Here is a 27,302-nt window from a genome sequence, read left to right as displayed (position 1 = left end):
TACACAAAACCTTGTAGATCCAAATAACGTCCTCCTGCCACCTCTACATATAAAGTTAGGCATAATGAAATAGTTTGTAAAGGCTTTGCCTAAAGATGGACTACTTCTTTTTCTCGATCAGTCGATAATAGCTGACGTCGAGAGATTGTGAATAAGATATTGGCCACGCCTTCTTTGCCAGCCTCCTCCACTTTCGTCTCGCACGCCGCTGCTACGTAAGACCACCATGCAGCAGCGAATACTCGATCGCTGCTGCCCTTCGTTTTACAACTTATTGTTAAACCTAAATCGCACTACACTGACTTGTGACCGCTTTGCGTTTCCCGTCGTTTCGCCTCAGACGAAGCTCACACACAGGAGTGGGTATGATGACAGTTTTTCATACCGGAAATTATCAGATTTCTAAATTACCACGATTAGTCGTAATTTTTTCTTCATACTTGGTGTTTATTCACTCATGCCGTAACTACGGCTATAATGGTTCTGCAAACAAATATGCTGCATGAGTGTGGAAAACCACAGGATGGTTGTTATTTGTCATGATTAAGAGTTATTTATCATTTTTCATATATATAAGGAAATATATATGATACACACACTGAAGAGCCAAAGAAACTGGTACACCTGCCTAATATCGGGTAGGGCCCCCGCGAGTATGCAGAAGTTTTGCAGCATGACGTGGCATGGACTCAACTAATGTCTAAAGTAGTCATGGAAGGAATGACACCATGAATCCTGCAGTGCTGCCCATAAGTCTGCTAGAGTAGAAGGGGGTCGAATCTGTTCTGAACAGCTTGTTGCAAGGCATCCCAGGTATGCCCAAACATGTTCATGTCTGGAGAGTTTGGAGGCCAGCGCAAGTGCTGGACGTGTGGGGTGTCGGATTGACCTGCTGGATTTTTCCAAGTCCGTCGGAATGCACAATGGACATGAATGGAGGCAGGTAGACATGATGTTTACATATATGTCACCTGTCAGAATCGTATCTAGAAGTATAAGGGGTCCCATTTAATTCCAACTACACACGTCCCACACCATTACAGAGCCTCCACCAGGTCGAACAGTCACCTGCTGACATGCAGGGTCCATGAATTCATGAGGTTGTCTCCATACTCATACATGTCCATCCGTTCGATACAATTTGAAAAGAGGCAACATGGTATCAGTCATTGTTGACGGGCCCTGGCGAGGTGTAAATCTTTGTGTTGTGCAGTTGTCAATGATACACAAGTGGGCCTTCGACTGCGAAAGCCCATATTGATGCTGTTTCATTGAATGGTTTGCACACTGATGGCCCAGCATTGAAATCTGCAGCAATTTGCGGAAGGGTTACACTTCTGTCACACTGAATGCTTCTCTTCAGTCGTCGTTTCTCCCATTCTTGTAAGATTTTTTCCAGCTACAGCGATGTCGTAAATTTGATGTTTTACTGGATTTCTTATATTCACCATATGCTCGAGAAATGGTCATATGGGGAAATCACTACTTCATCGCTACCTCAGATCTGCTGTATTCCATCTCTCTTGCACTGACTATAACACCATGTTCAAACTCACTTAAATCTTGATAAGCTGGCATTGTAGCAGTAGGTACCGATCTGATAACTGCTCCAGACACTTCTTGTCTTACATAGGCATTGCCATATTCTGTCTGTTTATATATCTCTGTATTTGAAATCACATGCCTATGCCAGTTTCCTTGGCGCTTCGGTGTATGTGTGTGTGTGTGTGTGTGTGTGTGTGTGTGTGTGTGTGTGTGTGTGTGAGAGAGAGAGAGAGAGAAGATTACTCTTTCATATCTTGTGCAGTTGTCCTTTTGAATGGTCCTGGTGACAGGAACTGCACTTCTGGGGCAATGAGTTGAATATTTTTAAAGCAACCATTGTATCAATGTTCCTTTCATGATTATGCATGTCCTGCCTCATGCAGATAACACCTTGGTTTTCTTTTACTCTGATGTGGTATAAAAACACGTAATGGATGTAGATTTCATTATTCCTAATTGGGTGAACATAGGCTTGCAGTGCTGCAGTCTTTAGCTTGATGCAAAGATTCTGACTACTTTTTTTATGTAGCACTGCCACATTCTTGCAGCCTTCAGAATATCCCCATAACAGTAGCCCATGATTGATGTGGCTATTAAATATTGCATAATGCACTGTTATAAGGTATGGGTCAGCTAATACACCTGTTCTCCTCAGAAGGTATATTACTGTACACACAAACTAAGTTGACACTCGGCGCGGTGGCTGAAGCGAGTGACAGTGGAGGCATCTCCCATTTACAGTCATTCCCATAAGCCACGGCGCCGAGTGTCAACTTACTTTCTGCAGGCAGTACATCGGAGAGCTGGGAGCACACATACACTGTTTGTTCATTCATTATTAATTTGCTGTCAACCAGGAATCCCAGCAGTTTGATAGCCTCCATATTATCGGGGTATGCAACATTTGTAAGGCTACATGTAAGATTTTGTTGTGTTATTTCTTCATTTGTTTTCATTTTATTGTCGAAGAACCATTGTTTGATGTTTTGTAAGATCACATTTGTTGTTTGCAGAGCTTGTGCAGCAGTTTTTGTTTTCGCAGATACTAACAGTGCACTGGCAAAAAAATAAGTTAAAATCTATGTGAATGATTGGTGCTGTACAAACAAAACACAGAAGGAAACGTATACTGGAGACTGCCCAACCGAATGAACTGCTGGACAAGGAAATATGCATGTGTGGTTGGACATTTAAAAAAGTAAAATTCGTAATGTCCTGTCGGTGCCGAATTCACTGAAGACATGATACATGCACGGATTGGAGAAGGATAGAACTGTCTCTGTTATTTTCCTTGAGCTATTTAGTGAGATTACAGAATGCATAAATCTGGCAAATGAGTCGAGGATTATACACTTCAGAAAAGTTGCAGTAATATTTTCAGTGATCAGACCACCGCTACGATCGCAAGTTCGAATCCTGCCTCGAGCACGGGTGTGTGTGATGTCCTTAGGTTAGTTAGGTTTAAGTAGTTCTAGGGGACTGATGACCTCAGAAGTTAAGTCCCATAGTGCTCAGAGCCTTTTGAACCATTTTTTGAAACTAGTAAAGAGTATAGGAAGGTGTTTTGTACTGAGTGACTAAAACAGTCAAACAACACTTCGAAAATGTGCCTCTGTTTAATGGTTTTGTTCAAATTTAAATAAGAAACTCTCGTGTTACAATGAGCCAATAATAGCAACCAAAGAATTAAGCGGTAAAAATCATATGCAAAATTTACTATAAAGATAGTGACATTTATAATAAGTATCCTTTACTTCCAAAGCAATTCGTATTTTCTCCTTGAGTTTCATTCTTCTACACATTTTTCTAAGGCACACTGTGGACATTTTTATAAGCGGAGGTAAGTTTCTGCAAATTTCTTGTTTAGTTATTAGTGTAAGATCTACGGTCTCTATTGGATTGGATTGGCTTCGTCAATAATGATTTTTGATTCTGTCATCAAATGCCCCCACTTTCGAAGTCAGTACTTTAATCTAAAAAGCCATGGATTCATGTCAGCAAATAACAACTCTGCTGTTTCCTTCACATTTTAAATTAATCAAATAAACTGGCTTGTTCTAGTGCGTAGTTCTGTTGCTTTGTTGTCTTTGGTTGTCGGCATTATTAAAATCCACTGCTCCGGTATGTCTTCATTTATTAAAATACAATCTCGGAAAAGCAGTTTGTTTGGAGGCGTACGAAATACAGTGCTGTGTTTATCTAGGTTTGTTATTTTGAGTATGCGTATGGTGTCCATTGTCATGTAATCGTATCGGGTTAAGAAGTTATTTGTGTGTTCGAAGTTTGGTTGCGCGTTGCGCGATTACTTGCTAGCTGCAAGCAGTTATTTTTATCGGTGTACTGCTACAAATTATTCGATTGTTGTAAAAGACGTCTCCAGGGCTATTACGAGTCATAACATCTCAAAATTGATGAAAATACGTCCTAAAATAATCTCCCTTCGTTGTCGCATACCATTATTGTATATACTGTCTGATGTTTTGGAGCATTAGTAACATCCAGTACTGGTATGTAATTTCACTGATAAAATAAAACCATTACCGTCGCACCCCTCCAGTTCTGAAGGACTACGGTTTTGTTGAATACAGATTTTTTAGTATTGAACTGTATTAATCATCCCTTTTATGTGTAATCATGCTTATTTCTAGACCTCGGTATATTTATTTTATTACGCATTGTATCGCAGTCATGTTTTACGTGAAGTTTCATTGCTCACATCGAAATAATTGTGACACATTGGCATTATTTCACCTAAACCAAGTATGTAAAGATCTGTATTTACGAATACCGGTACATGAAATGTGTAGCTATTGTAATTGGATTTGTGAATAAGTTTTGTTTCAATTGTAGCGTAAATCATTGGTAAGGTCTTGGTAGCGTAACTATGACTGTGTAGCTAATATCTAAACCCCAGAAAGCACCAAGCTGGTATTCTGAAGGGGGTGTGGAATCTTAGAAACAACCAGTATTCAAGAATATTGCTATCAAAAAGATGTTTTTGAGAGTTAATTTGACAAACTTAACCATGATAGCCCCATGATACTTATTCAAGAAACTGGACTAAGCAATAAATGCTTGTGTGTGAAAAAATAAACGTGTTTGGAGTCCAGTGAACAACATGAGCCATAGGTAGCCTATATGAACTGTGATGTCATATGGCATCTATGATATTTTGTTTGTTTCAGTGAAATATTTTGAGTGTGTGTTTTGATCATAATATGAAGTTTATTTTTTGTGGCTGGTAGCTTAGACTGTATTGTTTGCTAGGTGTACTTTAAGTCTAGGCCTACTGGAGATGGTGTTCGACTGGGGGAATGCTTGTGGCATACAAGATGTATATATGTGTTCATTTACATTGACAGGCTGATCTGTAGACTAGTGTAAACATATATCTAGGATAGGTTGGGTTGGTAGGTCATTCCACAGATACATTTAAGGTAGGTCATTCCATAGATACATTTAAGTACCTATGTGAGGCTCCATTTTCGAATTGTGGTCTGGTATTTTCAAGTTTTTAATATATTTGAAGGACTAATAGAAAGAACATCATGGGCCCAAAACTACCTTTTCTCACAGAGATCCTGTTAGTCTCTAGCATTTTATTTCGCTAATGTTTTCGTGTTATTAGTTATGTGAGCAGTTGATCAGTTCTGTGTCTTATATCTCCACCACGTTAAGGGTGTTGTCGTTCATAAGCTTGGTATCACATTTTTAACTAATCCTGTTGTTGGCATTTCAAAGATTGATTTGGACACAACAGTTCATAACCAGTTCTTTGTCTTGCCTTTCTCCAACCAGTCAGTTATAGAGAGGTCTGTGGTTTAACATGAACTCTAAAAACAATGCAGTTTTTATATTAACAGATTGTTGCCAGAGGTTAAAGAGTGATAAATGACAGAAGAAAGGGGTTGTGACATTTTGAAAACTTAAAGTAAGTGCAATTTTAGGGTATGCCTTCTTAGTCACTGTCCACGTTCTCAGACTAACATGTAAAAATCTTTTTATGTACCGTGATATCAAGTCTTAGAGTTGAAGTTTGTTGTCTAGATAACAATAGGGGGAACAATCTTACACGTGAGGTGACATCAGTGCAAGAATCCAAATATTAAACAATGAAGTTATTAAGGAATTGTTTTATAAAGAAACAGTATGGCTGGTCACTACTGATAGTCAAGGAAGCAAGATCCCAGGAGGCCCTACTGCTGATCAACACTTTTAAAAGTGAAACACTAATCTTATTTTTCAGAACTATTCATTCTTGTCCTCACATCCTGTCTGTCTGTGTGAGGTAGGAACTAAGTTAAGGGGCTATTGGAAGTGTTCTATTCCACCTGTCTCCTTTGACCCATGAGATAATGGTGTTGTGTGTGTGTTTTTGAATTGGTTTGTGTTTGTTGAGTTTAACATGTGATATTGGGTTCATTATCACTATGGTAACATGGGTTTATTTGAGTCTGGGTAGCCAGTGCTGCAATGTGGATTTGGAAATCTTCATTTTTCAGTGATGGTTATATATGTGTGTGGCATTTTGTTAGGTTTGATTAGTTTTGTGTGTGTGTGTGTGTGTGTGTGTGTGTGTGTGTGTGTGTGTGTGTGTGTGTGTGTGTACGTACTGGTAGCGGCGGTCAACCTAGGTGATTTTGTTGCATGCTTTTGTTGGTAATAAACTTTTATTTTTGTTTTAATCTGTAGTAATTCTGATGTTCTGTCTGATTTACATTTATCGTACTTTGGTTGGTTTTAATTGATCTGGTGTATATACAAGTTTTTGCGTTTTCGAGTTGTTGAAGGTTTTGGTTTTTGTGGTGTTTTTTGAGTTATGTTGGTGTGTGAAGTTTACATTGTTTTCATTATTATTATTATTATTGCTGGTAGGTATTGAGAGCTGCATTTGAGCTACATAGGTCAAGGGAAATGTCTGATTCCACTCTTTGGGTTGTAGCTATTGGTTCCTTGGTATCTGGGCTTCCTATCAGCTGTATTGGTTCCTTGCTATCTGGGCTTCCTTTCAGCTGTATAGGTCGAGGAAAACATCTGATCCTGCTTTTCGTGGCACTTATGCAGTCTAGGGAGTACATGCGCTGATCACGAGAAAAGTACCTATTTTTGAAGGAAACACGTATTTCTGAAGATATAAGCATATATATGCGCTGAATACCAAAAATTTTTTTATTTCAAAACTTGAGTGTTACAGTCATATCTGACGCCCTCTTCACCAAAAAAGTACTTATTTTTCATTTGGATGCAAAAAAAAAAAAAAATCAGTTAACTGTCTCAAATTTTTTTTTGTATCAAAAATGACATATTGCATATGTATGCACGGAATTTAATTTTTTTTTTCCTCTCTCTCTCTCTTCAAGAAAGGTGGAATTAATAACAAAATTGTGGAATGGATTTTCCCAAAACATTGACGCCAGAGAAATTCTGCCAGGTAGTTATTCAGCATAGCACGGTGAGTTCTGAAAGGCCTTATAGGATTTTTTTCTTTAGCTTTTTGCCAGACTGACTTCATGTGATTTGTGGTTGCGTTTGTAAAGGGATCGAGAAAATAAAGCGAATGATTAACAGCCAGATCATTGTAGCCCAAGTTACCTATGGTGTTGTAAGTTGCCACAAATCAGAAACAGCTGTGGTTCCAGTAGCAAAACATACTGTTGCAAAATTGGCAGCAAATGGGTAGCATCACGTTGTGGCACAGCAACCATAAAGCTTTGCTTTGTCTCAACGTCATAACCACCAAAGACCCATTGCTCTCGCACCTATGACTTCGATGGTGCTGACGAAGCAGCTCTCGTCTATTTCAACAGGATGGCCAGGGCCGCCCAAAACTATTGGCTCAATTAAGAAATATTCATGGCAGATATCTCTACAAAATTGGCACCAATCGACCACAGTGTGCTCACTGCCAATTTTGAGCTCCCTCATTAAAAACTATTGCCTATTGAGTTCGAAAACCCACATGTAAGACAGTTGCAAAATTTTAGAAATGTCTAAATGACTGCCAGCAAAAAATGACATTTTCCTGATTGAACATTTCTTTCTACAGTCCCTGCCAATGGAGCAGCTCCAAATTTCGCCATCTTTCCCTGTAGTTTTCTCCAGCTTCATCTCGTTGTATCCAACACAATACCCATTTTCACACACCATATCGTTCTTCATAAGATCTTGTTGCCTAGCCCATTGTATTGAGCTTCGGGTGTTCTCCATAACATGGTATAAATCTTCCATTACAAAGTCGCTCAAATCTGGAAAATTTCTCGCCATTTTGGCACACGCAGTAATATACGATACTTCAAAACGGACAGCCTCAACAGAAAAATATAGGTTGTTGGGTGCACTGATTTCAGAAAAAAATTGATATTTGCTGGATGAATTCCCGAATGTTTAATGGGTTTAAAGACATTTTTTAAAAAATTTTATTCTCAACATTTAGAAACAGTGGCTATTTTTTGCTTTTACAGGCATCTGTTTTTCTTTTTTTTTCTTTTCCTTCCTTTTTTTTTTTTTTTTTTTTTTTTAAATTATTCAGTACTGAGTTGAAGAAACATTAACTGGACTATAAATTAAAAACCATGATAACCATGCTGAATGTATTCCTTAATATAGGCCCTACTTTTAATGGCTCAAACTTGTTGATTGCAAGCTAAAAAAGCGTATTCTTTAAACTATTTAATTGGATAGATAAAAATTCTACTCATCAAGCAGCGGCGGAACACATACATAAAAGACAGCTGTAATTGGCAAGCTTTTGGAGCCAGTGGCTCCTTCTTCAGGCAGAAGGGTGGAAGGGGAAGTAATCGAGTGAAGGAGAAAGACTGGAGAGGTCTAGGAAAAGGGGTAGATATTGGTTAAGTCACCCAGAACCGCGGGTCAGAGGAGACTTACTGTACGGGATGAGAAGGAAAGACATTACTTACGGTAAGTCTCCTGTGACCTGCTGTTCTGGGTCACTTTCCCGATATCTACCAATTTTCCTAGACCTCTCCAGTTCTCTTCCTTCACCCCTCTTCCGTCTTTTATGTGCGAGTTCTGCTGCCACTTGGTGAGTAGATTTTTTATCAATCCTAATTGTATTTTTCCAAAGTAAGAGTAATTTCTCAGCCTTAATATTTATTGTGCTATTACACTATACAGTATAACTACTTCTTATAGTGAGAAGCTTACACAAAATGTACACTATTTTAAAAAATTGATTTTTTGAATTTTTTCATTCTTTGACCTACAATATCTTTGTAAGGAGAGCAGATAAAAGTCCGAAAATTACACACTTAATGGATCTTCATGATATCAAACTTTTATTGGAAGTAACAAACAGAAAATATTGTGGGGAAGGCTAACCAAAGACTGCAATTTATTGGCAGTACTAAGGAGATTGCCTACACTACGCTTGTCCGTCCTCTTTTAGAATTCTGTTGCGCGGTGTGGGATCCTTGCCACATAGGACTGACAGAAGTACATTGAAAAAGTTCAAAGAAGGGCAGCACATTTTGTATTATTGCGAAATATGAGAGAGAGTGTCACAGAAATGATAATGGATTTGGGCTGGACATCATTAAAAGGAAGGCATTTTTTGTTGCAACAGAATCTTCTCATAAAATTCTAATCACCAACTTTCTCCTCTGAATGTGAAAATATTTTGTTGACACTGACCTACATAGGGAGAAACGATCACCACAATAGAATAAGGGAAATCAGAGCTTGAATGGAAAGATATAGGTGTTCCTTCTTTCTGCGCTCTATACGAGATTGGAATAATAGAGAACTGCGAAGGTGGTTCGATGAACCCTCTGCTAGGCACTTAAATGTGATTTGCAGAGTATCCATGTACATGTAGACAAGCCTGTACAAATCTGTGTGTTGTCATCCCCCTTCCACCAACATCTGTTCACTCACACTTAGCTAATAATGAGCCCTTGAAGTGTGCAGTTGAGCAATGGAGTCTCAAAATAACGAGAATAGTTTTTCTAAGTGTTGGTTACTAACCTTGAAAACTCAATAGTGTGTCATTTAATTGCCAAAGTCAGGATAAATTTCTGAAGGGCAAAAGCAAACCTTGGCAGTTGATGAATGTATAGTTCTTCCTCTTGCTGACTTTTCTGAAAACTATTCCTTTGTTGTTCAAGTGAAATACAAGGGCGCCACTGGGTAAACAAACAGGCCACAGTTTGTCCATTTGTGTTCTGTTATAAAGATCCAGATAGACTAGAGTCATAGTTTTTGTGTTGCAAATGATTACTTTGAGCACAAAGCTACAGCAGTGCATGCTTTTCACCTGCAGTTAACAAACTACGTAAAACAGCACGACAGTTCCATAAACAAACTGATGAACTTCTCTGATGGTGCTGCAAGCCAATATAAAAGCAAACAAATATTAATATCTCCTTTCTCAAAGAAAAAAAGACTGTTGGTTCGGTGCAGAATAGCACTTTTTTGCATCATGTCCTGGGAAGAATGAGTGTGATGGCATAAAGGGTACAACAAAGCGAGCTGTCAGAAAATCTAGTCTGCAACGGACCTATGAGAACCAAATCTGGACACGTCAAGAAATGTTCAAATTCTGTAAAGAATAGGTAAAAGGGATGACGTATGTTTCATTAAATGTGAGGAAATATGAGAACTCTATGCCAATGTCTTGGAGGAAAGATTCAAAACTTGTCAGAAGATTAAAGGCACCCGATCTTTTCATTGTTTTATACCTCAGTCATACAACTTGCTCAACTGTAAGTTCACATCAACATCCTCTGATAGTGAATGTCATCACTGTGGAAAACTTGTACCACTGACACTTCAAAGTAAGGACATAGTGGCTTGTGTCTATGATGAACAGTGGTGGATTGCCAAAGTTGGTAACATTGCTCGTCAAAACCAAGATGTGGATGTTACATTTTACCAGCACCAAGAACCCCATTTAAAAAATTTGAAAAGGATCAACATGAGAGGCCTGTTAAAAATGCATTAAAGGAGTTGTCTTCTCCCCTGGAATTTATGACTGTGACTAGGCGAACATTTCACTCTGTGCCCAACATGAGTGAAGAAATATCTCTGTTGTTCAATAAACAACGTAGCAAAAACAAAAAAGTTGAGAACGGGATAATGTAATGAATTGTCTCATTTTTTAAAGAGTTATCCTAGATATTTTTAAATTATGTAATTTATACACTGTTTCCATCAGCCCAGATATTGCAAACAGTAAGAAACATATTTTTGACTCATATTTGAAATTTTTTTTGTCCATGGAATCTCAAGGTTGAAATTTATACAGAAGTTTGATATCATAAAGGGCTATTAAATGTGTAATTTTCAGATTTATATCTGGTCCATTAACAAAGATTTGCAGACCAAAGAATGAAAAAATTCAAAAGATTTGTTTTTAAAGTGTTTCTAAGTATAAGCTTGTCATAATTGTTTCTCTAAAAAAAAAAAAAAAAAGGTATCTGTACTGAGTAGTGTAATACCACAAAATGTATTAAGGCTAAGAAACTACTCTTTGGAAAGATAGTATTAAAAATGGGTTTTTTAAATTTACAACCAACAACTTTGGGACATTAAAAGTGTATTCCCTAATACATTCAGCAGGGTGATCATGGTTTTAATTTATAGTCCAGTGTCTGCTGAAATAAATACCTCTTATATGAAAGGTCTGGGGCAATCCATTACTGAATAATTTAAAAAACCACAGACGCTTATAAAAGTGTAAGAAAGCCTGAAACAAAAATGGCTGCTCTTTCTAAACGATAACCAATAAATGTTTTTAAAAAATATTTTTCAGTCCACCAAACATGAAGGAATTCACCCAGCGAATTCTTTCTACGAGAATGCAGTTGTCTCTCTTTGTAATTTTATGGCTTTCTCAAGTATGTTTCCCTTTGGATACAATTAATTGATAGTTTTATGGTTTGGATGGTGTACGATCTTCCACGGAATGCTTGTATTTACTTAATAGGCACACGTTTCAAAATCCAAATATTAGATCATTATTTCTCTGAAGGAAACATTGTTTCCAGTATAAATCCTAGATGCAGAATTGTATTGTTTACATTGTGACTGCAGCACTATTCTTCTCTCACCTGTTGTATATAAATATTCCTGGAATAATTTTAACATCTGTTTAACAGGACACTAATGACAGCAGCAGAGAAGCTTGCCGCTGTTCCTGATGTGGATATCGACCCAGAAGGAACATTTAAGTATGTTCTAATACGTGTCTTTGGTCCAGAGGGTCCTGATGGCAAAGAACCGAGCAAATTAGTGGTCAGTAACTGGTAAACTAATATTTGGTCAACTTTGTGATACATTATTATTTGAGAGACAGTCGTTAGCATCATTTTTCAGTTTTCTCAGTTGAATTTTTCTTCTGATGTCGGTGACTTGCAATGGGGAATTGTAGCCTAAGGTTGGTTGTTATCTGCATAACATAGTGTTTCAGTGTTTACTGTTAAATTGGAAGTGAGATGGTGGATGGCGATACAACTGAAAACGCACAAAAGATTTTCACTGAAACACTGTTGAACTACAGTTATGGCCCTGTGTGCTATGGTATCTTTGCTAGATAGTGTTGACAGAGGACATAAAAAGGCATTCAAAGAAGAGCAACTTATGTTGTTTTATAGCTAAGAAGGGGGAGTGCGCCATGGACATGCAGGGTGTATACGACCCGGACGATCCGGGGAAAAACCCGGGAAATTTTTCATTGTTTTTGTTTTCAGTTAAATTTTTGTAATCTTGATTGGTAAGAACCGATACTCTAACAAGGATATTACTGTGTCTCAATACTGCAGCAATAAAACATGAACAAGAGAAAAAACGAAAATAAAACTTAAATTTCAAGGGAAATGCACCATATACAGCAACAAAACAGTGCTCATACAAGTGTCCGCCAACAGTAAAATGTGTCAAAGGCCTTAGGAAGACTGTGCAATGCTTCGTAACAGCAAATTGCCTCCGCTGAGCGTGACGTCACAACTGTTTACATTAAATTCATTTTAGCAGTTACGAGCTCGATCATGCGCATGCACAGTTGAGTAGTACCTTCTCCCGCTTCTGGCTACAGAAATTGTTGGCTGTGTAAGCAGTCGCAGCAAGCAGCTAGATGCTACCGGGAAAAATTTTACTGGAGCGCCCAAGCCGCTAGATTTATACATGCGCAGGAGGTCCAAATCTAGGGGGGGGGGCAAATTCATATTCTTGAGGGGGGGGGGGGGAGGAAACCTTGTTTCACAAAGCGACTCGCATCCAGCGCACGTTAGTTCGTTAGTTTATCGATTATTCATATTACTTTGAAACTCATCCCTGTCGGTTTTTGAACATTTTTAACACATTCTAAGTTGATTTTGAATGAATCGTAAGTTGATTTGTGAATGCGTGCATAGTGTACATGCTTCCTCTGTCAGTGGAATCTGACAGAGCTGAGCGGCTGAACGGATGAATACCAACCGCTGTCTGATTGTGTGGTTGATTGTGTTTGCGAATGATGAGCGTTGTTGTAATTACTAGCGGAATCCATAGATTCAGACTACAGGAGTGGAAATAAACGAATAACACGTAAGAATGATTACGTATTACCTTCGCGGTGTATACAAGAAAATGAAATTTTGACAAAAAATTTTTGGGCAGATCGCTATACTAGTAAGGGCGAGTTGTACAGTCCCCAGCTAGCAGCTACTTTAAGTTCTGTTCCGGAAGAAGCACGGAAAATGTGTTGTACGACCATGTAACAACGCCTAACCGGAGAATAATCACGCGATAGCTAAACCGGTGATTCTGGTAGAGTTAATGAAGTTAACCTGCAAATAAGCTTTGGCATTGGCAGGAATAGCTACAGAATTAGCGATAACAAGACTGTTTGTTAGAATGATGAAGGAGAAGAAATGGGGGCATCACACAAATTATGGAACAATATGACGATTCCAAGTTCGTATAAAAATTTCATACTACTACTTTTCGATCTCGTGCTTGAGGAACTGGAGTGTACGAATGAAGTGTGAAACTATTTCCTAACGTAAAGCTTTTTGCTTGTAGTTGGCCTAATAGGCATTTGATATTGGTACTTTGTGAATTATTTTCTGTCCTTACAAAACAGACCGTTTGTGCCAAAACAGTCTCATTTATTTTGTGTGTATTACAATTGTTGTAGTATTAGAAAGGCCTATTTTGTTTTATCTAGCAGACAGTGACAAAATAGGTGTAATCAGATCGGGAAACAACACCAGTCTTGGGTCCTATTTGTATTAACAGCTTTTTCAGTATTAGGCAACGACATTTCGACTTTTCGTGTAGCAAAATGTTTGACGAACTTTGATGAGGTAATAGATTCTTTCACAGAAGGAAAGCACTCCATGTAAAGCTGTACCAAGATTAGAGGGTAAAAAATTCTAGGAGCTAAGGATTGAAGAAACATGTATTGTCTTGCTTGTCTCATGTCTTTACTGGGTTTATATATCCTATATTTAATTTTATGTCACACAAAGCAGCAAGTTGTTAGCTGATAGGGAACAAAGAGTGCACATTTCTGAAGAGTTCTTTTTTTTAAAAAAAGAGGGACAGAATGTCAAACCGGCCAACTGTAAACAGGAGAGGCACCACAGGACATTTTAATTTCCACTGTCCTGAATATGGTTTGATGGCATCCATTACAAAATATACACATTTCAATTCCACAGAGCGAAGTACAGTGACGTGCGATAGGAGAATGCTGTGTGAGGAGACGAGACACTGCACTTTGGCACACTTATGACATGTCTTACATTTCCTCAAACACACATGTTGCATGCATCAGACCCTTCAGAAAGACGTGCACTACAAAATGAACATATTTTTGTGTGTGTGTGTGTGTGTATGTGTGTGTGTATATGTAAAAAACAAAGATGATGTGACTTACTAAATGAAAGTGCTGGCAGATCGACAGACACACAAACATACACACAAAATTCAAGCTTTCGCAACAAACTGTTGCTTCATCAGGAAAGAGGGAAAGACGAAAGGATGTGGGTTTTAAGGGAGAGGGTAAGGAGCCATTCAAATCCCGGGAGCGGCAAGACTTACCTTAGGGGGAAAAAAGGACGGGTATACACTCGCGCGCACACACACACATATCCATCCACACATATACAGACACAAGCAGACATATTACACGTTTTTTCGAAATTTTCCCGAATTTCTCCGTCCTTTAACGTGTTTTAGCGGCAACACAACCACCTAACCTTGATGCACATCGCTGTCTACCAACCCAAGTTCACCACAGGATCAACTTAACCAACACTTTTTCGCCTTTTTTCATACCAGATCTCCAGTTGCTTTCTAGTTCACCTTTATCTCTCCCCATATATTTTTATCTTTCATTTTCATTTCAACCTCATGTTACACTTTCCACCTTCTAATACCATGTCACCCTCACAACACACCCACAAAAAAAAAAGGTCTTTAAATATATCTGCTTGTGTCTGTATATGTGTGGATGGATATGTGTGTGTGCGCGAGTGTATACCCGTCCTTTTTTCCCCCTAAGGTAAGTCTTTCTGCTCCCGGGATTGGAATGACTCCTTACCCCTCTCCCTTAAAACCCACATCCTTTCGTCTTTCCCTCTCCTTCCCTCTTTCCTGATGAGGCAACAGTTTGTTGCGTAAGCTTGAATTTTGTGTGTATGTTTGTGTTTGTTTGTGTGTCTGTCGACCTGCCAGCACTTTCATTTGGTAAGTCACATCATCTTTGTATTTAGATATATTTTTCCTACGTGGAATGTTTCCCTCTATTATAACCATATCATTAATTTGAACCCAACAATTACGTTTGTTATTGTCGCTGTTGCATTTCGAAATCTTTCCTGTCGTCTTATTTTCCTTTATTTTCTCTTTCTGTTTTTACCAGTAGTCTCACTTTGTATTCACCTTCCCTTTTTTACCGTAATCTACTATACAATTTTATCCCGCCTATATATACTCAATAATATGTAACCCACTTCCAAAACATAACCAAAAAAATTTTATTTTCCGCTTTCAACACTACCGCTGCTATAAAATCCACCGTTTCTAGTTGAATAACAGCTGCTTTCACGTATTAAACAACCATTTCGGCTAGTTCTAAGAACTTTCACTTTATTTCCACTTCCGTTTTTGCACATCACTGATCATTTTCAGCCGCTCCCCACAGGTTTTAACGTCATTATTTCTTCGTCAGACAATTGTTAGCCCCATTTTCGTAATCTTTCACCACAACACCACTCCTTTTAATACATTTACACGTTTTTTTGAAATTTTCCCGAATTTCTCCGTCCTTTAACGTGTTTTAGCGGCAACACAACCACCTAACCTTTATGCACATCGCTGTCTACCAACCCAAGTTCACCACAGGATCAACTTAACCAACACTTTTTCGCCTTTTTTCATACCAGATTTCCAGTTGCTTTCTAGTTCACCTTTATCTCTCCCCATATATTTTTATCTTTCATTTTCATTTCAACCTCATGTTACACTTTCCACCTTCTAATACCATGTCACCCTCACAACACCCCCACAAAAGAGGTCTTTAAATATGTCTGCTTGTGTCTGTATATGTGTGGATGGATATGTGTGTGTGTGCGAGTGTATACCCGTCCATTTTTCCCCCTAGATCCGGGACTGATGCGCAGAACAGTCTGAATTACAGTTGGGAAGTGGGTAGTCTACACGTGACCCATTTTTACATTTAGTGTTTTTGCTGTTTCCTCTTCATTTACTGCTCCCACATCAAATGAAGACAAAACAGATTTCTGTGGCCGGGAGCTATCAAGTGAATTAAAATACATTCACATAATAATGGAAGGCTAAACGGTGTTATTAGTTGCAGATTTTATTTTATTTCCATCTTTCTGACAGTCAAGCGTTAATTGCCTTTTAGAACAATGAAGTTATTTTTGTTGGCTTGCCAAAGAAATCTTCTTTCATTAATCTTTTCCACTAAGGCAGACAATATATTTGAGACAAAGTGTTTAATTCCACACACTGTGTTTGCTGCATTTCAAGTGCACATTTTCAACTTCTAGCACATTTGGCATTACGCCATAATAAAGAACCAAACATGAGACAGGACAGTACTGGTACTCCAAGAAAATTTACATCCCAAAAACCACATAGAAAAGCTTAATGGTCGTGGGATTCTGGACATACAAATTTGCACTTTAAATGTGAACATTTTAGTATGGGTCACGAAATTCCGATTCTCTTGGAGTATCCTCTGATGTCTTGTTTCTTACATAATGTAAGATCTTTTAATGTTTCACACGTACGAACATGCGGGCTCCCTACGACATCGTAGCTGCGCTTGCGCGGTGACGCCTGTCATCTGGCGCTCTCTGGCAACTGCAGAAACGAACCTATTTCTAACAGGTCGTGGGAAAATATTTCGAATGGTGGGTTGAAAATCGTTACCATCAAAGTACCATTCTAGCAGTTACACCAGAACTATGTGAGATAATGTACGATGAATTTCTTAAATCACAAAGTGTTTGACTCTCATTTAAAAATCAACTCTTTGATGATGAGCCATTTAGATGAATTTTGAGCCTGGAAGATCAGACATTTATGTCGTTATTAAAAATTTTACTGGCACCTTTATGTGATACATCTTAAATTGTAATACGCGCATAAAAGACCAACATTTTACGAGAAAGCTTAGCTTCTCTTGCAGCGTATTAATCTGATAGACCAATATTATATGTGAAGGCTTTGCGTTTCGTTTAGCAACACTATTTGCATTAATTTGAGCCATTAACTTTTTCTGTTTGTGTGTTCGCGCTACTTAACAGTGATGTTGCTGTTGGTTGACTACATCACGTGTCCTAAGCTCTGAATACCTGCTGTGATCGGCTGGCGAAATCGCATGAAATGAGCTATGACTAACTTACAAAAGCGCATCCCAATCTCAATTTCAATGCTTTGGAAAGTAACATGCGGTGTTTGGTGGAATTCGAGTTTATACTTTCCTAATACAAAAATATGCAGCATACATGTTGCTGCACATCAAAGATCGTTCCAAAATGCGTGTTTTTTTTTTCTTAAAGCGCCAGGAAATTCTACGCCCGTGTATAAAACCATAATCAAAGGACTTATAAGGTATACAGTTCCAAGAGAAAATATACCGTCAGTTAACAAGGAAAAAGTATGTTTTCACTTGGGGGAAAGTGTATTTTCGACTGAGAAATCTGGGAATTTTTTTTCCTTGTCCGCATATACCCTGACATGATATACAAGTTGGGGTGACAGTCGTTAAAACAAAGGTGTTTTTTGTTATGATGAGATGTTTTCAAGAAATTTCCTCTGAATGGCAAAATATTTTGTTGGCACCCACCTACATAAGGAGAAATTATTATCGTGATAAAGTAAGAGAAATCAGAGCTCCCACAGAAGCTGTTGAAGAGGGGAATGTTACAGAAATAGTCTGAAGGCTTTTCGATGAATCCTCTGCCGAACACTTAAGGATACAGGATACTTATAAATGGTGGAAAAATCAAAATTTTTTAAATGACTTTATTAAATTCTATAGTCTTTCCTGATTACATTGATATATACACTGTAGGGTTTGAAATGAAAAATGACCTATACATACCAAATTTTAAAGTTACGGTCATGTACGAGGTGCGACAATAAAGTAATGAGACTGATTTTCTTTGCAAGATGTGGCACCCCTGCAGGCTTGCGTAGGCACAATATCTGTGACCTTGGTCTATAAGCCGCTTCTAGTTCAAGCAGCATGTTGAAGCAACTGCTCAGTCATTAGTTGTGCTGTAATAAGTTAACACGTGTTAGTGTCTCTCATCACGGAAATGGAACTGCATAATATTGCGCAACAGTATGCCATTTCTTTTTGCGTTAAATTGAGTGAAAACGCGATGACAACTTACGGTAAGCTTAAGAAGGCTTTTGGAGAGGAGGTTATGTCAAAAGCTCAAGTTTTTGATTGGCATAAAATGTTTAGTGAAGGCAGAACAAATGTTGAAGATGAAGACTGCAGTGGACGACTGTCAACCTCACGGACGGATGTCAACTTGGCCAGGGTGCATGAACTCATAAAATCTGATAGAAGGTTATCCATGAAAATGATTGCAGGAGAACTGCACATCAATCGAGGAACGGTTTGTCTAATAATAACATTGCTGATAATTGGATTCTGCATCACGATAATGCACCATCCCATACTGCTCTGTCAGTACAGTAATTTTTTACCTCAAAACAAATTTCGATACTGCCAGAGCCACCTTATTCACCAAATATTGCTCTGTGCAACTTTTTTCTCTGTCCAAGAATCAAAATGGCGATCAAGGACACCATTTTCAAACAACACAAGATGTCCCAAAAGCTGTGACGAAGGTCTTGGAGGATATTACAGAAGATGAGTTCCAGAAATGTTACCATCAATGCCAGAAGTGCTAAAAAAAGTGTGTGCAATCAGAAGGGAACTTTGAAGGAGACAACACGAAAATTGACTAAAACTGTAAGCAACATTTTTTTTCACATCAGTGTCATTACTTTACATTCACACCTTGTATACTGCCATGCCCCCTTTATTTCTGTTACAGAAACTAGTATTATTTTGAAAAGAACTGTGCACTTTCTTTCTGTTTCCAGCGATTATGTGTATGATACATTGTATATGTTGGTAACAGTGCAGGTTTCTAGCATCTGTAAATGATTATCTTTGCAAGTATTTACTTTTGTGTTCTGAAGCAGTTTGTTCACATGTTAATAAACGTTTGTTTCCCAAGCGCTACATATATTTGTGAAAATACATATTTGTTAGTGTGCCACACATCAAGAAATTCAATGAAAGGAAATTCTGTGGTAACCAGTTCACAAACAAAACAAGCCACACTGTTGAAAGTAACCTACGTGTCAGTTCTTCAGTGAAGAAATTCGCACATGGCACGCCTCCTGGTGATTCAAATTTTTGTGTTAAAAATGACGCTGTTTGTAGTGGATTTGTTGTTGTTGGTGTGGGTATCTTATCTTCTTTGATAAAGAAAGTGGAAAAATGTAAACAATGTGATGGTGTAGGCTGTCTGGAAATAACTGAACAACAAAGTAGCAGGAAGGGTTTAGCGTCAAAATTAGTTGGTCTGTGTAGATCCTGCAATAAATCTACCTCGAAAATGACTTTGAACATTGTGCATAATTCATATGATGTGAATTTGAGGTTAGTGTACGCAATGCGTGCAATAGGAAAAGGAAAAAAAGGCTGCACAAACGTTTTGTCATTTGATTGACCTTCCTCCTCCCAGTAGGTTCAGCAAGTACATAAGAATACTTTTAGGTGCCTTGACGGTTGTGTCTAAAGCATCTATGAAATGTGCAGCAGAAAAAACTGTTAATATTAGTGAAACAAGGGACATTGCTGTTGCACTTGATGGGACATGACAACATCGAGGACATCGTTCCTTGAATGGTGTTTTAAGTGCTACTTCTGTGGAGAATGGAAAAGTTGTTGATGTTGAGTGCATATCTAATTATTGCCACATCTGACATAGTAACACTGAAGGACATATTGAACATCAGTGTTATAATAATTATGATGGTTACAGTAGAGGTATGGAGTGTGATGGAGCTCTAAAATTATTTCAGAGGTCAGTGCCCGTTTATAACGTTAGATATACAAAGTACCTAGGTGATGGGTACTCTAAAGCTTTCAATAAAATTAATGAGTTCAAAGTTTATGGTGATAGCTTCGTAACAAAAGTGGAGTGTTGTGGACATGTGCAAAAGAGGATGGGTGCTAGATTGAGGAAGCTAAGAAGAGAAATGAAAGGAAAATTGCTATCTGATTGAAAATCTCTGTCTGGCTGAGACAGATTGACAGAAACTGAAACAGACCTCCTTCAGAGGTATTAAGGACTGGCCATTAGACAAAATGCACCTCTGAATGATGATACAGCAATGAGGAAAGCTGTATGGGTCACCTACTTTCATAAGTTGTCCACAGATGACCACACTGTTCATGGACTTTGTCCTAAAGGAGCAGATTCTTAGGTGTGGTTACCAAAAAGCAAAGGAAAGTGGTCAAATATACTATCAAAATATCATAAGCATTATCTTCTTGAGCCTGTTATGAATGAAATAAAACCAATTTTTAGAGATCTGAGTGGACCCTGTTTTGCTTAGTACCACATTTACTCGAATCTAAGACGCACCTGAAAAATGAGACTCGAAATCCAGGAAAAAAAATTTTCCCGAATCTAAGCCGCACCTGAAATTTGAGACTTGAAATTCAAGGGGAGAGAAAAGTTTTAGGCCGCACCTCCAAATCGAAACAAACTTGGTCCATTGTAATATGAGACACAATTTAGGTCAAATGAATGACGATACAGCTACAGTAGTTTGGTTCGAGTCGTAAGCTCAGTAGTTAAGCTTTACCAGGTAGCCATTGCTATGCGTCAGGCGCTCCGTCCGTATTATACGGGTACCCTTCCTCTTTCGCGTACTTCGTTAGCGAAACAATGGCAAGAGACTGCTATTTGCTGTTACCTACACTCCTGCTTTCTTTGAGAATGATCAACAAGAACCAAATAATAGACAGCGTATGATAGAAGATATTCTGAACGGGAGTTTAGCGAAAATTTTTCTCCGTTTGAAAATCTTTGCAGGCACCTCTTTAGTACATTACATTCTGCACTGAAATTAGTCATCTTAGATTTAAAAATCTAGTCAATTGCCATGCTTCATTTCTGACTGTATCACTATTAGGCATAAGAATAATACAAATATAAACATGGGATGATATCTATATTTTTCCGCATTTGCTGTTGCCTCACTCTAGTTTCGTAGTTTATTAGGCAGACAGGATTTAAATGAGTTAGCAGCAAACACGAAAGAATACATGGCAAAATGTTTATATTCTAATTATTCTTATGTGAAGAGAATACTGCATGCTATTCACAATTCATAAAAGTTCCTATAAGGAACCATCTCTTCTCACAGTTAGGAAAAAATTCAGAACGTAAAGTTGGCCATATTGACAAACATCCCAAACAGTCTTGCCAGTCGGATTTTCGTAGCGCATTGAAATGCTGCTACATTCAAAGGTGCACAATACGGAATTTGTATTTACTTCGTTGGATAATGTATGAAAATGCAGTGGTCGAAACTCGAGACGGAGGAAAAACTTGTCTGCCACCCCCCCCTTTTTTTTTAATGCACTCATGCAGAGGGTTTGGCGCCAGTATTTATCTTTGTGCCTGCAAAGCATGCCTGTGTAGTGCTACATATATTCGACAGCAGAAGTTAGTTGTGGCGGCACCTACCAACATTTTCCAGAACTTCCGCTTACTTTGCACTCGATTCTAAGCCGCAGGCTGTTTTTTGGATTACAAAAACCGGAAAATAAGTGCGGCTCAGATTCGAGTAAATACGGTAAAGGTCTTCATGGGGGCACTCAGAATACAAATGAAAGTTTCAACCATTCCATACGGGAAAGATTACTCAAGAATGTTTTTGTAGGACTAAATACATTAAAAGTTGGTGTACTAGATGGTGTGCTATGTTTCAATGACGGAGTGATAGGAAGGTAGGAAGTCCTGAGAAATTTAGGCATAAAATGTTGCTCTAATATGAAAGATCAATTTCTTCTGTGTGACACACAACGGGTGCATGAAGCTGAAAGATTCGCTCTTCAAGTTACCAAAGAAGCAAGAAGTGCTAAAAGGAATGCCAAGAGGAAGCTTGAAGATGAAGAAAGGCTGCAGGATGTAGACTATGCTTCAGGAATGTTCTGAGGCACAGTTTAATTGGACTCATATGTTCATTCGCAATTTCCCGCTAGTTGTTTTCTTCAGAATTCAGGTACAAATATTTCCTAAAGTTTATAAAGCATTGCTCTAATTTTTTCTGTAACTTTTGGTAGTCCATACTTATGTAGTAGACCTAAGCTTTATTGCAGAATCAGCTAAATCATAGAAAAAATAACATTTTTATTTTGAAAAAATTATAAATATTAAAATGTAAGATGTGATACTTTTTTATCCTTGTAATATACGTAATAGGTGGAATTAAATAGGTCTAGTATCTCAGCCATGTCATGAATGTCTGGTAAAAATTTGGTCTCCTTCAAATGTATAACATTGGATTAAATGGTACCTCAGTTTGAGGAAGAATTTCCTTGTTACTTTTTTTAAATAACTCTAAGCAGGTTCAAAAATATTCAAAATACTTCTAATTTGTTTAAAAAGTGTGCTCTATTACCTGATATCAACAAAAAATCTTGAAACATATACATTATAAACAGTGCCTGAAAGAAATATAATATTGAGCTGGAAAAATGCCCTGTATCCTTAAGTGTGAACTGCCAGATAGCCGTGTAGATTTACACGAGAAATATCGTCTGGTTTGCACTGATGACGTAATGATGTGAGGGGGCTGAATGCAAATTTTTTTTTTTTTTTTTTTTTTTTTTTTTACACCTGCTTTGGTGACGGAAGCAATGCATTCAACTTCCAGAAAGAAATTATCTCACAAAACAGGCCTTTGACTAAACTTCATAAAGTGCCGTACTGTGCTGGTTTATGGTATAGAGCAGATGTTACCAACAAGTATTCCATTGGTTCTCCATCATTTGAAAAAACGTCGTTTTCACTAAAACACAGCTACATTTACAACTCCATTTTTCCTGTACAGTGTTCTATAATACATACAATTGTGACTTTAAATGACAGCTTTGAATTATCAAGGGCATCAGTTTTTTTTTTCCAAATTTAATGTGCCATTATCAACAGAATGATTGCATGCAGATCATTATATTGGCGTGTGAGGTTTTGGGATTGACATTTATTTTTTTTATCGCGTATCTTGAGACTTTGAGCCAAAGCTCGTGGGATGAGGTGGTACCTAGTTTACAGATAGCTGAATATAAAATTTATAAACAAAAAATTACAGAATTAATAAAATATGAAATTAAGAGAAATTAGGATAAATTACATGTTGCATAGAGAAGTTCTCATGTATTGTGAGGGTCTCTTGTGCAGAATTGTAGCATACCACGAGGTAACCTTTGTGTGTGGATTTGAATACTTACATGTATCACTCTTTTTTTCTGCCCTGCTGGGAAATTTGGAAAAAAAAACCTGGAGAAATCTTGTTTTTTGTCTCAGTAGATGAAACAGTTTGTTTACTGGGATTTCCTGCATCGTCGCTGGCTGGATGCAGCTTAATACATGCACCGCTTCCCTACTCCCTCATTCTTACTGCTTCTCCACTTCCTACCACTCCCCTCAGCTTGCAGTCAGTGCTGCCACCACTTCTTGCCACTAGCCTAGTAGCTGCCGATGGGAGGCGTGAGGGGTGGTTTGTTTTGATATGATTCTTGGAGATTGTTGACCCAGTGGCTGGAGACAACGGTCATATGTGCACGAGTTGTGTTTGAGTGATTTTTGTGTGTGTGTGTGTGTGTGTGTGTGTGTGTGTGTGTGTTTTATTTTCTAAGAAAGGCTATGGCCGAAAATTTAGTTGTGAGAGTGTGATTGTCTTTTCTACGTGTCTGTCCATGGTTCAGCGATCATCTTTACGGTGAGTTGCTACCTATCTTCATTAGCATTAATTCTCAGAGTATTTGCACAAATTGATGGATTTATCACCACCATCTCATTTCGTCAACATAATGTCAGTGACTTGTGTAAAGCTGGCCACATGAATGGACTTCCATGATGGGCCAAAACCACAGGCCATTTCTGTGGGTCTCTCTAACGGATTGGGGCTGCCGATTTGAAGCCCATCGTTTCCCAATAATGTGCAAGCCCTGCCCATCGGATCTAGTCTCGCCGATCTGCTCCCAGGCCGGCTCTGTTTGTGTGTGGTATAATGCAGTGGGTTTTCGTGATTTATCCGAGGAATCAGGACTGTGGTGCTCCTCGGCAGGCCAGAGGCCACGGGCGATGGAGTTCAGGAATTGTGACTTTCTCACTGCAAGTACATTATGCGGTACATTGTTTTATAAACATTTTATTTATTCTAGTACATTTTGGGGCTTAGAAAATAATTTATACAGGATGTACATATCTTTTTTTTTTTTTTACGAACATTCAGTACGCGAAACATGAGTGACCCGGCAGACATCAATACAGTAATCGAATTCGTGTCATACCTGTCCCAGCATGGCATCGTCAATTGTGATATTTGTTTCTCGTATTCTCTCCCGGAGCTCCGCTACATCACGTGGTAGAGACCATACATACACCGGATCTTTAATGTGTCCCCACAGAAAAAAAGTCACACGGAGTGAGATCTGGTGATCAGGGAGGCCATTTCATGAAACAGCTGTTCCCTTCTGTAGCACGGCCAGTTCATCGATGCGGCAGCTCCGTATTCAGGTACCCACAAACTTCACGATGAAAATGGGGTGGAGCCCCATCCTGCTAAAAGATGAACGGAGAGCCCAATTGCATCTGAGGCATCAGCCATTGCTGCAACATATCCGAGTAGGAATATCCAGTGACAATGCTCTTGGCGAAGAAGAATGGCCCGTACAGTTTTCGACACGACAAAGCACAAAAAAACATTTACATTTAGCGAATCACACCCAAATTCAATGCATTCGTGTGGATGCTTTGTACCCCAGATTCGACAATTATGCCTGTACACTTTCCCATTAGTGTCAAAAGTGGCTTCATTGCTAAAACTTAAGCGATCAAAATTCCATCCCCGTCCTTATTCAATTGTTGCAACTGTGAACAAAACTCAAAACACTTGTCTTTGTCGTCGTTATTGACCTTCTACCCTAGCTCCAATTTGAATGGTTTCATAGACAACTTCTGTCGCATGACTTGCCACAGTCAGTGGAGCCATTTCGAGTTCATGGGATGCACGACGCACCAATTTCTTTGGACTCCTTATGAATGTCTCTCGTATGCAATCCAAATTCACTTCACTCACACTGGGATGTCTGGTTCTCTGTGCTGGGCACAAGCAACCCGTCATAATAAATTTGTTGTGCCTTCCTTGTTGGTGGTTTCTTACCGTACTTTGTTCTAAACATCCATTGAACAGCTGTAGCACACACTTTTTTTGTCGAACTCCAACACACAGAAAGTTCGCTCCGCACCTGAACTTGCCATATTTATGACTGGTGCTATCGGCAAATCACCAAAGTATGCTGTGGTGGTATACATGAAAAAGAACTTTCAGGGTTTCTCTTCAAAATGACGTGTGTGATATCTGTGCTATGTTTGGTTCTTGTGCAATAAATAATTGAAAGTGTTCCCAGATGTAATGTACACCCTGTATATTAGAAAGTATGAGCGATAGGAAGAACAACTTGTGGCAGTCACAGGCGGTTTGTATGCTATGTACCTGTATATTTTGGCGTGCCTTATATACTTCTTTCAATAGGCCTACTTTTTTCTGAGGTTATTTCTGAAATCAGTGTAGGTATTTTAAATCTGTCTTGTGACTCCAAGGAAATGCGTATTTGTGTCACCAAATATGTTTAGTTTTATTGAAATAAAATAACATCAGTGGTCTTAATGGAATATTATATACCATTGTCTTTCTTTCTCCATCTAAAAACTGTTCATTACAAAAGATGCTGAAATTAGTACTTAAGATTTTTGCTCATGAGGGGAAGAAATACAGAAGTCCTTACAATTTTTTTTTTTTTTTGTGAACTTGTCTTTACTTCCCCTTGAGACCTTGAAATTTGTCACGGAAAAATGCTAAAACTTGCTGGAAATCGGGGAACGTCACTTGGGGAAACTTGCGGCAACCCTGAATGTTCACAAGCTGACACTGCAGAGCTTGCTGACTGCATTTTTCAGGGATGAGAATATTCTTGCCAAGTGCACAGAATTGCCCCAAACTATAACACCATATGAGATAACAGAGCAAAAGTAAACAAGCTTTTGTGTTTGTGTCCAAGACATAGTGTATAGTGAAGACAGAAGTGTTCATTTTCTGCTTAAGGTGTTGAACATGATACTTCTGAGAGAGCTTTTCATCTATCTTCAGTCTTAAGAATTTAAAATGTCTGTTCGACCAGCTCAGGACAAGACTATTTCTATTTTACAAGAGTTCAGTTGTTGGCAGTGAAGTATTAATCCGTTCTCCAAAAGCCATGTGCTGATGTTGCCAACTACCTTGTCAGCTAGATGATTTACGTTATGTTCAGTGTTTTCCGAGAGAACACATGTCCGAATATACAAAAGCTTTCATTTGCATTTGCCGTAGGTATGGGGAAAAAAAAAAAAAAAAAAAAAAAGAAACAGAAGCTCCTGTGTGTGTTTCCTATAGATAGTGGATATAACAACAGCTCCTTTAAGTTATGTTTTCAGATTATTTTTGATGCCACAATTTCCACTCACGTTGCTACTTTTGTGTTTTCTTCTTGCTTAGTACTCTTGATACATTTTGTTCAAAGTTTGACTATGGTTCCTGTTACTAGGTGCGAGGATACAAGTGAGTTGGCTTCCATTCGGACATCTACGATGAGACGATGGACAGGGTGAAAGGCCTCGGCGTTGATACAGAGTGCACTGGTGGTGGCAGAATACAGCATGACCCCAGTGTCAAGGTCATCAAAGTGTACAGCTACTCACAGGTAGTACCAAAAGCAGTGAGTTGTAGAAATGACAGTATGTGTCATCTTGAGCTGTTATTCAACTTAATTTTTTACTGTGTGACTGGTTTCAGTTGAAGACCATAATGGTTTCAGTTGAAGACCATTTTCAGGCACCTGTTGTATATACATCGCGGATACGGGAAAATTTGGGATGAAAAGAATGTTTGAAAATTATAGTAACAATACAAGCAAC

The 27,302-nt window shown here is 38.4% G+C and overlaps 1 pseudogene; it reads left to right on the top strand.

The window, feature by feature from the left end:
• Positions 1–3,645: 3,645 nt before the first annotated feature.
• Positions 3,646–27,302, top strand: part of LOC124734579 — a 44,677-nt pseudogene continuing 21,020 nt past the window's right edge.

This window comes from Schistocerca piceifrons, unplaced genomic scaffold, assembly GCF_021461385.2.
Source record: "Schistocerca piceifrons isolate TAMUIC-IGC-003096 unplaced genomic scaffold, iqSchPice1.1 HiC_scaffold_1521, whole genome shotgun sequence".
In the NCBI taxonomy this organism is placed as follows: domain Eukaryota; kingdom Metazoa; phylum Arthropoda; class Insecta; order Orthoptera; family Acrididae; genus Schistocerca; species Schistocerca piceifrons.
The sequence above is the reverse complement of the archived record's forward strand: the minus strand, read 5'-3'. Positions and strand labels throughout refer to the sequence as shown.